Here is a 15,945-nt window from a genome sequence, read left to right on the forward strand (position 1 = left end):
TGCACCGGTAGCAAAAACTGCAATGCACACGCGGCTCCAGATGATTGGCGGGCGGGCAAGATTTTGCTTCTGTGCATGCACAGGAAGCAAAATCTCGCTCCAAAGTGTGCGCCCTCCCACCCACCGGGCACCCAGAACTGTGCATGCATCAGTCCCGGTAGCGGCGGTAAATTGGAACCCCTGCCTGCTATGGTCCATCCAGAGAAGACGGCCATCCTAGAAGGTTGCAGTTTTCAATGGGTGGTTGGAGGGCTGGGCTTCTATCTTTTCCTTCCAGCTGCCTGTTGTCTTAACATCTGGGTTTTAAAACCACATTTTGATATTTATGTTTGATGTTTATTTCTAAATGTTAATTGACTGGTTGAATGCTAATCTAATTTAATCTGCTGGATTTTAAAGTGGGGTTTTTTAATGTTCTTTTTATTGTTTTATTAGTTGTAAATCACTTCTTCTTCCTCCACAGCAGACTTTGACTAGTGAAAAGGATCTGATTTACATTTATATCAAACTTTCACTATAGGGATTTCATACTTTTGTAATTTTTTAAAAAAATTATCTGGATTTAAATTTTTTTTTAGGGGGGGGAAACATTTTTTTTATGCTGGGCAAGTTCTTTTCTATGTTTTTCCAGGTTAATTTGATATGGTGCTTTTCCTGTCTTTAAAAAGAACTTTTTATAATCGGCTGTAAAAGTTCAGCTGCAAAAGTTTAACTACTGAAGTATCCTAGACTATATCAAAATATATGCAAACAATATATTAAGACAAAGCCTTGGGGGAAAGAATACTTTTCAATTTACAAGCCCAATTTGAATATTTGGATAAAAAGCTTGATAAAAGATAACCAAATGTAAGTAACAGCAGTTGCAACCAGATGGATTTGAATGCTGCCAGCAGACCTGAAGGATGAAGCTGATTCGGAAAATATAAGTTAGCGGTATGGATTTTAAAGACAAAATGGATAGAATTGTTCAGGGATGAACTCAATTTTGTCAAGAAGGTTGATAGAGATTGGAGAATGAATTTATTATATTCAATTGGAAAACAAATATTAAGAGATGCTGAATTACAACTTAAAGAGATTCTTTTTGAACAGCAAATGCTGTGGAGATATACACAATAAAGACATGATGTTGGGAAATAAAATCCCAACTGTTATGAAAAATAATTTAAGGAAAGACATTATTAAGAATCAATCAGGGGTCTTTGATCCTGGCAACCAGACTTGATTGTCGTGTTTTATGGTAGATCATATAAAATCATATACAGTAGTAGATCATAAGTCATTGTGCACTTTCTGCTAGACTTAAGTGAGGGTTTTGAAGTTTAGCTGTTGGTTTTACCTGTTAACTATAGCAAATAGATATCAGGCCAAGAAATGTATAAATTGTGTGCCTGCTTTGCAAGGAGGGGGAGGGTATAATCTTGAAATATATTTATCAGTTCATGGGACAATTTACATATATGTTTGGGTTTTTTTTTCTTTAAATGCACATTTTTTGTGTAGACTTATCTGGTTTTGTTTTGCATTTGTATTTTTTTTCCTTTTTTGCAGTTTGTATTTTAATGTTTTGGATAACAAAATAAATATTAAAAGGGGTAAAAAGAACACTAAGTTGATAAAAAATAAAAAGAACAACCTCAGGAATTTATTATTTCTTGAATAAAAACAAAGAAAAGAAAATGGCAGAAATATATGTAAAAATACATTGCTTTTAGTTTTTTAAAACTTCTGATGATTCTTTTCAAAACAGCTTAGAGTTCAGAATTCAAGTATAACTAAGTTATCATAGGAGAACTGAGCTATGAAATCAATATATTTTCCAAAAATATTTCATAAAAATACAGTATGGTAGCCAGGATTTAAACAGTGGCTTAGCTACCCTGGTACTTATGAATATAGGTTTCTCAAAAACAGGGATCTTCCATTAATTTTAAACTAAGATTTGTTACAAGGGTCTACTGATCAATGGAGGAAAAAAGGGAAATCTGTATCAAACTAGTTCATCACAACTACAAAATGAACTGTAAAATATTGTAGTTTAGGAATTAAAACATCAATAGAGTAGAATAGAATAGAATAGAATAGAATACCATATTTTCAGAGTATAAGACACACTGGAGTATAAGACGCACCTTAGTTTTGGGGGAGGAAAATGGGGGTGGGGGAAATCTTCCTAATAGGTAGTCATCTGGCTAGCATACTTAATCTGGTCAGCTTCAGCACTTTATTTTATCCCCTAGTTGGGGCTTTAAAAAACCCTATTCAGAGAGAGTAACAATGAAAGAACTTGCAAGCCAGTAAGAGCTGAGAACATCATTGGCACCTTATTAGGGCTGGAAAGAAACCTATTTGGAGCAAGTAGGGCAGTGAAAAAAAGCCTGCAAAGACAGTTGGAGAAACATTCTTCAGAGAGAGTAACAATGAAAGAGCTTGCAAGCCGCTAAGAGCTGGGAACATTGTTAGCACCTGGTTAGGGCTGAAAAAAAGCTACATTCAGAGTATAAGACGCAGCCAAATTTTCAGCCTCTTTTAGGAAGGAAAAAGGTGTGTCTCATACTCCAAAAACATGGTAGCTTTATTGGCCAGGAGTAATAGACACATACAGAATTTGTCTCCAGTGCATAAGCTCTCATTATACAGTGTTCCCTCGATTTTTGCGGGTCTAAACTTCGCGAAAAGTCTATACCACGGTTTTTCAAAAAGTACTATTAAAAAAATACTCTGTGGTTTTTTTTGCACACCAAGGATTTTCTGGGGCTGCCCGATGTACAGTACTATGCGTTTTAACTTTCCTCCTCTCCCCCCTCCACCTCAGCCGTCCTGCTTCTTTAAATAAAAGCTCCGTTTCCACCCCAGCCTTCCGATCCCACCCCTTTAATTCTCGAAGTGTTGGTACGCTCCAATTGAAGCTGAGCCTTACTGCTGCCCGCCGCTACCGCAGCGAGCACAGCAAAGCCCCCTGCTTGCCGCCCCGTTGCTCCTGTGGGTTCTGGGGATAAGTAAAACCAGGAATGGAGGAGGGCGGGGGAGGAAGGAAGGAAAGAAAGGGAGCATCTCTACTTTGCAGAAATTTGGCTTTTGCGGGCAGACTTGGAACGTATCCTCCGCGAACGTCAAGGGAACACTACATACAAAACAACAATGCAGTAATAATATTATAATAATAATAATAATAATAATAATAATAATAATATAATATCAAAGTAATAATCATAATTATACAGCCAAACTACATAGTTAAATAGACATAAGGTAGTACTGTGGGATTTAGGTGTTCAGTAGAGTGATGGCACAAACTGTCTAGTTGTTTTGGCATGCAGTGTTCTATAGAGCTGCTCCAGGTCCTCGGAAAGGGGCGGTAGACAAGTCTAATAAATAATAATAATGATGATGATAATAATAATAATAATATTATAGTGGCAACCCAAGGGAAGGTTGTGAGGAGTCTAGATATTTTCTCAGTCCTCTTTCTTATCTGTTCAGTATACAGGTCATAATGTTAGGCAGGCTGGTTGCAATAGGTTTTTGGCAGTCTTAAATATCTATGGAGATTCTCAGTCATCTAGGTCATGGTTGCCCCAAGGGTGCTTTTTTTTTTTCTTTGAAGACTTTTACAATCACCACATAAACATGGCACATCATAGGAGAATAAACCCATCCGGACCATCTGTGCCAAAACTGAACAGCCTTCTCAACAGAGGGGGAACGATACGATACCATCTATGCCCAGTGTATAATACAGTCATTTCAACAGTTCCAAGAAAGCTCCACATCCATTTGCACCACTCAGATGATCCTGAGGCAGAGGTGGGCTGCTAAGGTGGAACGGTGACATGTGCTTGCCCCTGTGGCTCTGAGTGCTAGCGGAGTCCAGCGCAATTCTGTTCTTGCACCTGGGCAGCCACGGGCGCCCCTGTGTGTCCGCGCGGGGTTTCGCTACCTGCCCAGGTGAAGTAGCAGAATTGCGCTGGACTCCGCTAGCACTCAGAGGCGGGGCCAGCCCACCTCTGCCCTGAGGACACATAAATCTCCAGGCGGCCTCACTAAAAGAATGCAAATGACCAGCTGTCTGCAAGGAGTATAAATCCTTCCATTCCCCACCATCCAGTCAGAATTGAAGAGGCTTCCTAGATGAGAAGTGAAACGTCTTCAAAGAAAAAAGAGAAGGTCCAGTTGCCTCTTGAAAAAAGCAACTTTGGGTGTGCAGTCCTAACTATGTAGTCCTGTTTGGTTGCTGTACCAAAATCAGGCAGTTATAAAAGTACAAATGACAGACCAGGGTGGGTTCCAATTTTTTTTACTGCCTCTCTGTGGGGGGGGCTTAATTTTGTGGGTGTGGCTTGATGGTCATGTGACTGAATGGGAGTGGTTTGGCAGTTATGTGACTGAGTGGGAGTGGCTTTGTGGTCATGTGACTGGGGAAGGTGGCTTGGTCATGTGACTAGGTGGGCATGGCCAACTTGACATCACTCACCTCAAGGGTTAGGCTTAAGGTGCCTGGCTTCTCCTCAATGACATACAATACTGAACATCCAAAATATACTTTAAAATCCTATGTATATATGCCATGTATGTACATATATATTACACACAGGCATACAAAAATATATATTATCTACTATATAAACAGTATTATTGAATCACAATTGATTCAGAAATAGACAAAGAGCATTGCATACTTTATTAGTGAAAAAAGGGCCATGAAACCAAAAGAACCTAAAGAAGCAATTTATCCTAATTTATTAATCCTAACTTATTTCGCACAGCACCTTTTTATAATTCTATGACCTAATTCTCTGTTTTCTATGACCTAATGTAGCTGTTAGTGGGAGGTCAGAGGTCAACCTCTAGGTCTCTCCCTTGTGGGGTGCCTCAGGGGTCGGTCCTCTCCCCCCTGCTATTTAATATCTACATGAAACCGCTGGGTGAGATCATCCAGGGGCATGGGGTGAGGTATCATCAGTATGCTGATGATACCCAGCTGTACATCTCCAGTGGAAGCAATGTGCCGGTGCCTGGAGGCTGTTAGGGTCTGGATGGGTGTCAACAGACTCAAACTCAACCCTGATAAGACGGGGTGGCTGTGGGTCTTACCTCCCAAGGACAATTCCACCTGTCCATCCATTACCCTGAGGGGGGAATTACTGACCCCCTCAGAGAGGGTCCGCAACTTGGGCGTCCTCCTCGATCCATAGCTAACATTAGAGAACCATCTTTCGGCTGTAGCGAGGGGGCCGTTTGCCCAGGTTCGCTTGGTGCACCAGTTGCAGCCCTACTTAGACCGGGAGTCACTGCTCACAGTCACTCATGCCCTCATCACCTCGAGGTTCGACTACTGCAATGCTCTCTACATAGAAACTTCAGATCATGCAGAATGCAGCTGCGAGAGCTATCATGGGCTTTCCCAGATATGCCCATGTCACACCAACACTCCACAGTCTGCATTGGTTGCCAATCGGTTTCCGGTCACAATTCAAAGTGTTGGTTATAACTTATAAAGCCCTTCATGGCATCGGACCAGAATACCTCCGGGACCGCCTTGTGCCGCACAAATCCCAGTGACCGATTAGATCCCACAGAGTGGGCCTTCTCCGGGCCCCATTGACGAAACAATGTCATCTGGTGGGACCCAGGGGAAGAGTCTTCTCTGTGGTGGCCCCGACCCTCTGGAATCAACTCCCCCCGGAGATCAGGACTGCCCACACCCTCCTTGCCTTTCACAAACCCCTTAAAACCCACCTTTGCTGTCAGGCATGGGGAAATTGATTCCTCTGGGCTGTTCCGTTTTATGTATGATTTGTCTGGCATGTATGACTGGTTTTTATGTTAAGGGTTTTAACTGGTTTTTAAATCATTGGATTTGTATTGTGTTTTACTGCTGTGAGCCACTCCGAGTCTCTGGAGAGGGGTGGCATACAAATCTAATCTAATCTAATCTAATCTAATAGACATGTGTAGTTCTTCATGATGCGGTAATTCATGAGTCTGCCAACATCATAGATAACACTGCAGGTATATGATAGATGTTTACAGAAAGCTTGTGAGAAAGCTAGGTAAAAGAATGTGCTTAATGATGCCAGCCAGAACTCCCCATCTGTTCTCATTATCTCATAATACTGTCTGTTTCTGAGAACATGAACTTTCTCTGAACCTTCCAGGCCTACCCAGAACTGTAATTGCAAAGCCTTAGCAAAACTCATGCTAACTTATACTAACAGCATAATGGGAAGTAATACAAATATTTTATGCACTGTTTCCGGCATACCTGGGCATGCCCATCCATATGACCTTTGATCTTCACAAGGAATACTGCACTGTATGTGTATGTACACATGCAAAAGCACACACACCCCTCTTCTATAACTATGCACATTAAAGTTCACTTACCTGGACTCACTTGCCTGGACCCTGGACTTAATGAAGCATAGTAAACCAACACCAGCAGGTGACATGGCTCCACAAATCAACAAAGGCTGTGGAAACTTTACACTGGACCTCAAGCATCTTGCTGTGTGTGCCTCTCCATTCTTCCTCCATACTCTGTCCTTGGTTTCCAAATGAAATGCAAAAGTTTCCACAGTCTGTGTTGACTGGCCCAAACAAAGTACTGAGTACATATGCATGTTTATACTTTTCAGAAGTCTAATATTGTTCTGCAGGATATACAATCCTTGTTTTATTGATCGCATGTAATATTATAATTTTCTGAGATGGTGGATTTAGGATTTTCATGAGCTGTACCCCATAATCATCATAATTATGACAAATCATGGCTTGAATTATCTTGCCTTGCATGTTATCAGTATCTCATATATATTAAGTTTCACCTTTTAGGTTACATTACTGAAATAAATGAACGCTATTCTAATTTTTAGAGTTTCACCTGTAGAACCCAGAAACTTGAAGGATTCTACTGTTGATACTATGTTGTCTAATATAGTAAGAGGGTTGAATAGGAGGGCTCCTCCTAAAATCCACTCTCATCTCTACAGTTTTAAGCATGTTCAGCTCCAGATTGTTCCAGCGGAGACCAATGACTGTTGCATCATCAGCAAACTTCTGTAGTTTAACAGAGGGAGCCATCTCCATTCCTCTGGGCCCACACCTTTATTTTTAAATTGGTTTGTTTCTGTTACTATATACACAAAATTGAAGATGATTTTAGTATTTTGTGACTGAATCATTCAGAATCTCTTGCTGCTTTAAATGCTGTTCCATTTTTTGCTAATTTTTCTGAAATTAGGAGACAATAATAAAATTCCCATTAACAAAATTAGTTAATTCTCCTAAATATTCAGATTATTTGAAAATGAAACTGTGACTCGCTCTTATTTCTTAACAGATGGACTTCCCCACTATGTGTACATTAAATTTAATGTTAAAATCTAAATCTTCTATTAGCTTATAATTTTGAAAAGCATTTTCCTATTGGTAAAGCAATAAATATGCTGTTTCCTTTAAATAAAAACTATTTAAATCTAAACAACTAAATGATTTTTTTTAATGATGTATGTGTTACAAGAGTTAGTGTACCTTAAAAATAAACATTTTGAGTTCTAAAATCAAGTTTCCTTCCTAGGAATCCTTCTGCTGTCTTAAACATAATTGCAAGTAATTGTCACTGAATTGTCTAAGAATGTTACATACTGTAATGTATTTCAGAGGACTTTCTTTTTATGTTGTTGGATTTTTTAAAGTGTAAATCCTTTCAGATGACTGTACTCTGGAGCATTGCAGTTTGACTGTAAAATTCAGAAGAATGTAAATGAGTAATTGTACATCGATGGATGACTTTCTGTTTTAGTTTTTATAACAGCAGGGGAATGGGGGTATACAAGGGTCGCCCAGAAAGCAATGCACCACAATTTCTTTCTTAGTCTACAGTAATGGTAGGAATGCGAAACTTTAGATATACATGATTGGAATTGTGAGGAGTGTGTGTGTAAATTTTGCGTTTCTTCAGACAGATAGCGTAGCTGCAGCAGTGTTTTGAAATGGCATCTGTAAGTAATTATTATTATTATTATTTATTGGATTTGTATGTAGTTACAATCAGCGTGTCGTCATTGAATTTCTCACTGTGGAGAAAGAAACTGTTGGAAACATTCACAAACGTTTGTGGACAGTTTATGTAGAATCTGAAGTCGATAGAAGTACAGTTAGTTGCTGGGCACAGCTGAGGATGACAAAGAGGTGATTCGCACAGTACAGAAATGGCTTTGTGACCAGAACAAGGAGTGGTACTGACATGGTATACATGCCCTTGTGTCTCATTGAAGGAAGGCCATAGAACGGGATGGAGATTACATGTAAAAATAGGGAGTGTAGAAGAAACATCATTCTTTCTTGTGTGTAAGTTTCATTATGTTCAATACATAATTGTTGAAGAAAAAAATGTAGTGCATTACTTTCTGGGCAACCCTCGTATATTAAGTTTTATAGAATATAATGAGGAATTTCACAGCTGGGAGAAGAAAGTAAGAGGAAACAAGGCAGTGCTATTTGAACAAGTGTGTGTGTGTGTATGCGTGTGTCATTTTGAGATAAGTAATGTTGCCTGTGATTGGGAGTGAAGTAGACCCAGAGACAGGGTTTGAGCAATCGGTACTTTTATTCAGCTCAGAGAATAAGTGACAGCTCAGCAAGGTAAAGTGACGATTCAGCGAGTACCGACTGGCTCTGCAGGGAGAAGCCGCTTCTTTTATACTTTTGCGGTTCCCGCCAAAGCGAGAGCCGGCCGCGTCTGAGCCAATCAGGAGCGACTTCCTGCTTGGGCTCAGACAGCGCTGGAAAAGAGGAACAAACTATTTACAGCGTTACAAGGTAGCCATTTCAGGATACAACACCCCTCCCCTCATAGTTGGACCCATCCATCAAGAAAGCCACGTGACGAAGTCGTCCAATCGGTGAGGCCTTCGAGACTCTCGCGCTGACCTGCGCAGTCCATTTTCTCCTTCGCCACTGACTGTGGAGGATGGCTCGCCGCTGTTCTCCCGGTGCGGCGGACTAGGCCTGGCGGGCCCAACGAAGGCCTCGGAGGACGAGGATGGCTCGGCGTCGCTGGATGGTTCCCCCTGGCCCGATAAGTCTCTCTGCGTGTTTCTTAGTTCGGGCAATGTATAAAAGTCTGTTGAGGGGGGAGAGTCCGAGTCAGCGGGTTGTTGTAATTGGTTTTCAGTTCGTTTCCGAATGTGGTCTATGTGTCGTTTCCACAAACGACCATCCTCCAGTTTAACAATATAAGTCTTGGGTGCATTTTGCTTAACAATAATTCCCTTCATCCAGTTTACATTTCCATCAAAGCATTTTACATATACATTTTGACCCAAATACATTTCTCTTTCTGGTTTTATGCACATTTGGTTATTATTCAAACAGAACCTTGGGTTTAACCTGTCTAGTGGTGACCTCAACTTTCTCCCCATCAATAACTCTGCAGGGCTTACATGTGTGTGCGAGTTAGGGGTAATGTGCTGGGTTAATAAGAATTGGTCCAAGTTCTGTTGCACATCTCCAGGGCCTGACCTGTGCAATGCCTCTTTTGCCACCCTTACGTAACGTTCTGCCAACCCGTTAGCCCAGGGCGAGTAAGGCGAGATGAGGGCATGTCTGACCCCCAGGCCATCTAGGAATAATTCGAATTGCCTGGCTGTTAGTTGTGGTCCATTGTCAGACACCAATAGATCAGGGCAACCATGGGATGCAAACAGTCTGCTCAATACCTTGATAGTGGCACTTGTGGTTATGTTGTTCATTGCTATTATTTCCAACCATTTGGAGAAAGCATCAACCACTATTAGGAAATACTGAGACCCCACTGGGCCAGCAAAATCAATGTGGATCCTAGACCAAGGGCCAGCAGGCTGTTCCCACTCAGCCGGAGTTGTTTTGGGGGGATTGGGCCTAGACTCTTGGCACGGGTCACACTTTGAAACCCAACTTTCAATATCAGCATCAAGCCCTGGCCACCATAAATGCCCCCTTGCTAGGCTCTTCATCCTGACAATCCCAGGATGGCCCACGTGTAACATTCTGAGTACCTTTTCCCTTAGGCGTTTGGGGATGATCACTCTATCCCCCCACAGCAAACAACCTTTTACATATGACAATTCAAGCCTTTTGTTCTTAAAATCACACAATTCAGGTTTAACAATATCATTTTGCCATCCCTTTAGAACACAGTTCACTACTTGTTTCAGGATTTGGTCTTGCTGCGTGTGTGCAGCTACCTCTTTTGCTGTGGTTAGTGGGTTTTCCTCGAGTTCTATCATTAGCACGTCTGTGGTTGGAACAGGGTCTTCTACCAAGTCTGCTATGGGGCATCTGCTGAGGCCGTCTGCATGATTGATTTCCTTCCCCCCCTTGTGGGTGAGCTCATACTGATACCCAGAGAGGAAAAGGGCCCATCTGATTAGTCTTGGAGACATAAAAGGTGGAGTGGGCTTGTTGGGGGCTAGCAGGCCTAGTAGGGGTTTGTGGTCAGTGACTAGCTCAAAATTTCTTCCAAAAATGTAATTGTGAAACTTCTTTACCCCTGCCACTAATGCCAGAGCCTCCTTGTCTAACTGGCTATAATTTCTCTCCGTGCTGGTCATGGTTCTTGAAAAAAATGCTATTGGGGCCTCTGTCTGATTAGGTAGAACGTGAGCTAGGACTCCTCCTATGCCGTACGGCGAAGCGTCGCACGTGAGCCTAATGGGTAGTGAGGCACTATATTGGACTACTACACTTTTAGAAGTTAGTAAATTTTTTATTTGAGCAAAGGCTTCACGTTCAATTTTCCCCCATGTCCAGCGGGCTTCCTTCTGGAGTAAACGATGGAGAGGCTCTGCTACTGTTGCCTTCTGCTTTAAAAAAACGGAATAAAAATTAAGGAGGCCCAAAAATGCTTGCAACTCACTCTTATCTCGTGGCTCTGGGGCTTCTCTAATTGCTCTCAGCTTCTCAGTTGTGGGGTGGATACCTTCCTTATCTATTTTATATCCTAGGAATTCAATACTGTTAGTTCCCCAGACACATTTATCAGGCTTGATTCGTAACCCTTTGTCCTGTAGCCTCTTAAGTACTTCCCTTATTCTTTTGTTCACTTGTTCCTGGTTTTCCCCTGCAATTAAGATGTCATCAAAATATGGGATGGCCCCATTTACCCCTGACAATAGGCGTTCCATGATGCTCTGGAATATCCCTGGGGCTATGCTCACCCCAAACTGTAACCTCGTGCATTTGAAAGCCCCCCTGTGCGTTACAATTGTTTGAGCGTTTGCTGTTTGTTCATCGACCGGAAGTTGCTGGTAAGCCTGCGCCAGGTCGATCTTTGCGAACCTTTTCCCCTCCCCCAGGGAGTGTAAGAGTTGTTGCACAACCGGAATGGGGTAGGGGTGGTGTTGGAGTGCCTTATTCAGGGTTGATTTGTAATCAGCGCAAACTCTTAAGGAGCCATCTGGCTTCAGGGGTGTCACTATGGGAGTTTCCCATGGCCCCTGTTCCACAGGGACCAAGATACCTTGACTAATGAGTTTGTCCAGCTGTAAGTCTAGCTTGGGGAGAAGCGGGAGGGGAACCCTGCGAGGTTTCAGTCTAACTGGTGGGACCTTGGGGTTAATAGAGAAAGATATGGGGGTTCCCTTATACAATCCTAAGGTGGGGCTGAACACTTCAGGGAATTCTTTCACAAAGTTAGGCATAATATCACAGTTTACATTACACACACCCGAAATTTCAATCCCCAACGGTTCCATCCATGCTAGCCCTAGCAGGGAGTGTTTGGCCCCCGTCACAATAAGCATGGGAAGGGTACATTTGACATTCTTAAATACAATAGGTACATTTGCAGTTCCCAGGACCGAGATTACCCCCCCTTGGAAGTCTCTGATCACCAAAGAGGTTTGAATTAGGTCAGCCTCAGACACATTAGGCATATATAGCTTAAATTTTTCCCAGGGCATGATGGTATATCTCGAACCCGTATCTAGCTCCATTGAGCAAGGCTGGTTATTTAGCAACAACGAGATAACAATTTTAGCCCCCTTTTTGGTTGCCGTGTTATTCACGGAATATTGAGAGTTACCTCTATTGTAGTCTCGGTTAGCGGTGGGGTAATTCCTTTGACCCGAGTTGCGGAACGGTCTCCTTTCTCGCGATTGGGGGGGGTGGTTTTGGGGTCGCTGGTATTGTTGTGTGGCAAAAGTTTCTTCTGGTGCCGTTGCCCTGCATGCGATGGCGATGTGGCCTCTCCGGTTGCAACGGCGGCAAGTGGTGTCGCGGAACGGGCATCGATGGCGCTGGTGATTTCCCCGGCAGCCCGCGCAGGGGGCTGGATGAGTAGCTCTAGGGTGTCTCGGTTGGTCTTGCAGGAGGAGGCAGTCGTCCCCGTTGCTAGTTAGCTGGCCGCGGACGTCTGTTCCCATGGCGCTGGGAGACTCGGCGTCGATTTTGGCAATGGTTTCTCGCCTTCCGTGCTCTTTTAATTCTCTTGCCGCTGCGTCGGCTGCTTCCGCGGTTTGCGCTAATTTGATTACGGTTTGTAGAGTCGGCTCATCTTCGGTGAGGAGTTTACTTCTCACCGTGTGGTTCTTCATGCCGAAAATCAAGGCGTCGGTGAGGCGAGCTTCCGGATCTTGAAACTTGCATTGAGCGAGTACCGTTCGAAGCCGCGTTGTGAATTGGCTTATCGACTCGGTTTCTCTCTGAGCCATCATGTGAAATTGATGCCGGTAAACCACGGCTGGTCTGGTTGGTTTAAAATGGCTCGCTAGTTTCTGTTGAAGGACGTCCCACGCTGTGGCTCTTGCTTGTTCTGGTTCGGTGAGAGTTTGGGCAAGTCTACGGATCTCTGCGCCGCAGTAGTTTAGAAAAATAGCCCGTCTGCGATCGGCTCCGGCGTCCTGCATTCCCGCCGCCTCGAGGAATATCTCGAAGGTGGCCATGTACTCGTCCCAAGTCATTTTCTCGGCATCGAAAAGTTCTGGAGCCTGGCCGATCTGGATTTTGTCCATGTTGCACGCGAAGTTCTTCCGTTCGTTCGTCGCCAGTGAAGTAGACCCAGAGACAGGGTTTGAGCAATCGGTACTTTTATTCAGCTCAGAGAATAAGTGACAGCTCAGCAAGGTAAAGTGACGATTCAGCGAGTACCGACTGGCTCTGCAGGGAGAAGCCGCTTCTTTTATACTTTTGCGGTTCCCGCCAAAGCGAGAGCCGGCCGCGTCTGAGCCAATCAGGAGCGACTTCCTGCTTGGGCTCAGACAGCGCTGGAAAAGAGGAACAAACTATTTACAGCGTTACAAGGTAGCCATTTCAGGATACAACAGGGAGAGCACTATAAATTCCAACGGCAGATAGGTAGTGAGGATATCTTGGAAACTCAGAAAAGATAAATCAGTATACTTTTCAATGACATATACAAGAAAATTCTGTTTCTTAATTGTGCCACTATTTGGCTGACTTAGAAGAAGTCTGTCCTTTTTTCAAGACTTAAAAATATCTCTCCACTTGAAATGTCACAACATTCAACTTTATATTTTTAACTTGACTGTAAACCGACATTGCATCAGAAAGCGTCTGATTGTTTTCTTAATATAGCTCAGGTTTTCAGATGGATGTATAATAAAACTGCTTGCTTAATCCCTAGAGGCATATAGTCTTCATAGTTATGGTACACACAGAGCCAACAAAAATATTAAAGTTTTTATACTGAATAGAAGAGAGTATAGAATTTGGTTTCCATTACTAACTACATGTCATTATCCTATTAACTGAATTTAGTTTTTAATGGCTTCTTGGCAATATTCACTAGTTAAATTTTATTTGTCCCTGAAGCTGAACCTTGAGACATGCAGGTTCTCTCCAAAGTACTTGATACTAAGAACATGGAATGATAATTATCAAGTTTCTATAAAAGTTTTCTCTGTACTAATCTATGATGAATAGAACCTAGATCTCTATTACGTAAAAGACAAAGGAGAATAATCCTTTCTGCTCTCAAAATCCTAATGCAATAAACTATTTGTAAGTTTGTTTTAAAAAGAACAGTTGTCTTTTATATTCATGCTTTTCTAATTTAAGGTTATAAATAAGCGCAAAGGCCTTTTGTGTTTTACAAAACACTGTTGTGACATTTTAAAATTCAGTTATTTTAACTAAATGTGGAAGTGGTCCTTTTTTTCTTGGTCTAGGAAGGACAGAGCCTAGATAGAATCAAGCATATGAGTCGAGTTGGTAGGGTGGGATTAGAAAGTCAAAACTTATTTGAAGGAGGCAGTGACAAACCACTTCCATATTTCTGACAAGAAAACTGTATGGCCCATGAAATCAGGAATTGAGCTCAACGTGAACTACATTTTTCACAGTACAGTGATACCACTACTTAAGAACTTAATTCGGTCCGTGACCAGATTCTTAAGTAGAAAAGTTTGTTAAGTAGAAGCAATTTTTCCCATGGGAATCAATGTAAAAGCAAATAATGTGTGCAAACGCATTAGGAAAGAAATAAAAGCTCGGAATTTGGGTGGGAGGAGGAGGAGGAAGAAAAGACGTATCCAGATGCTCTGGGAGGCAACCTTGTGCCAGGTGCGCGAGGGAGTGACAACAGCAAAGTGTTTTATTCCCTCTCCAAGCACCCAGAGAAAGGAAAATGCTTTGTTCACTCTGGACTGCCAAAGCCTCTTTAAGCACCACCGAAAGGCTCCTCTTGCAGCCCAGAAAAGCTTAAAATGGCTGGGATAAAAGGGAGAATGGCAGGAAACTGGCCGGGCATACCACTCTCAAATTTCCTGGGAAACTTTTCTGGGCTCAGGTTCTTAAGTAGAAAATAGTTCTTAAGAAGAGGCAAAAAAATCTTGTACATCCGGTTCTTATCTAGAAAAGTTCTTAAGTAGAGGCGTTCTTAAGTAGAGGTACCACTGTATATCCATGTGGCATGCAAAAGCTGCTCAGTTCATTCACTGTGTAAATTACAGAAGTCTGGACTGCAGGAAAAACAATTACTGCCAACCTGCCTTCCATTGAAGACCTGTATACTGCATGAGTCAAAAAGAGGGCCGTGAAAATATTTATGGACCCCCCACATCTTGGACACAAATTGTTTCAACTCCTACCCTCAAAATGTCGTTGTACAGCACTGCACACCAAGACAACCAGATAGAAGAACTATTTTCTCCCAACACCATCAGTTTGCTAAACAATTTCCTCACCACTGTCAAACAATTGACTACAGCTGCATTACTCTTACTATTAGACTTCTCGTTGTTCCTATCACCCATCTCTTCCCACTTATGACTGTATGACTGCAACTTGTTGCTTGTACCCTTATGATTTATATTAATATTGATTGTTTCCTGATTGCTTATTTGTATCCTATGATAATCATTAAGTGTTGTACCTCATGCTTCCTAACAATTGTATCTTTTCTTTTATGCACACTGAGAACATATGCATCAAAGACAAATTCCTTGTGTGTCCAAACACACTTGGCCAATAAAAAATATATTCTAAAAAAAAAGTCTAATAGCCTTTGCACAAGGCAATTTTCTACATAGAATTTGGATATAACTTAGGATATCCAACAACTCTTAAGATTGGTTCAGAAGCAGCCTAGAACTCTGCAACTTTTGAAGGTTCAAGGGGTAGTTGAACAGCAAGGCAAACACTTGTGTGTGGGGGATTCTATTCCCCCCTCCTTTATGACACCTTTTCATGTTTTGTGCCTTTCAAAGCATGTTTTGTCCATCACACATTGCATCTGCAAGCTTGAACATCTAAAAAAATGCAAATCAGTGTATTGATTAATGATAGACTAAATTGTAAAGAATAAAGCTGGAGGTTTCCACACTAGTCACCCTCTCTCAACTCTATCCTGTAAGCAGTGTTTCCTAATCTTGGCAACTTGAAGATATCTGGACTTAAACTCTCAGAATTCCCCAGCCAGCATTTGCTGGCTGGAGAATT

This window comes from Erythrolamprus reginae, chromosome 1 (assembly GCF_031021105.1).
Source record: "Erythrolamprus reginae isolate rEryReg1 chromosome 1, rEryReg1.hap1, whole genome shotgun sequence".
Lineage (NCBI taxonomy): Eukaryota > Metazoa > Chordata > Lepidosauria > Squamata > Dipsadidae > Erythrolamprus > Erythrolamprus reginae.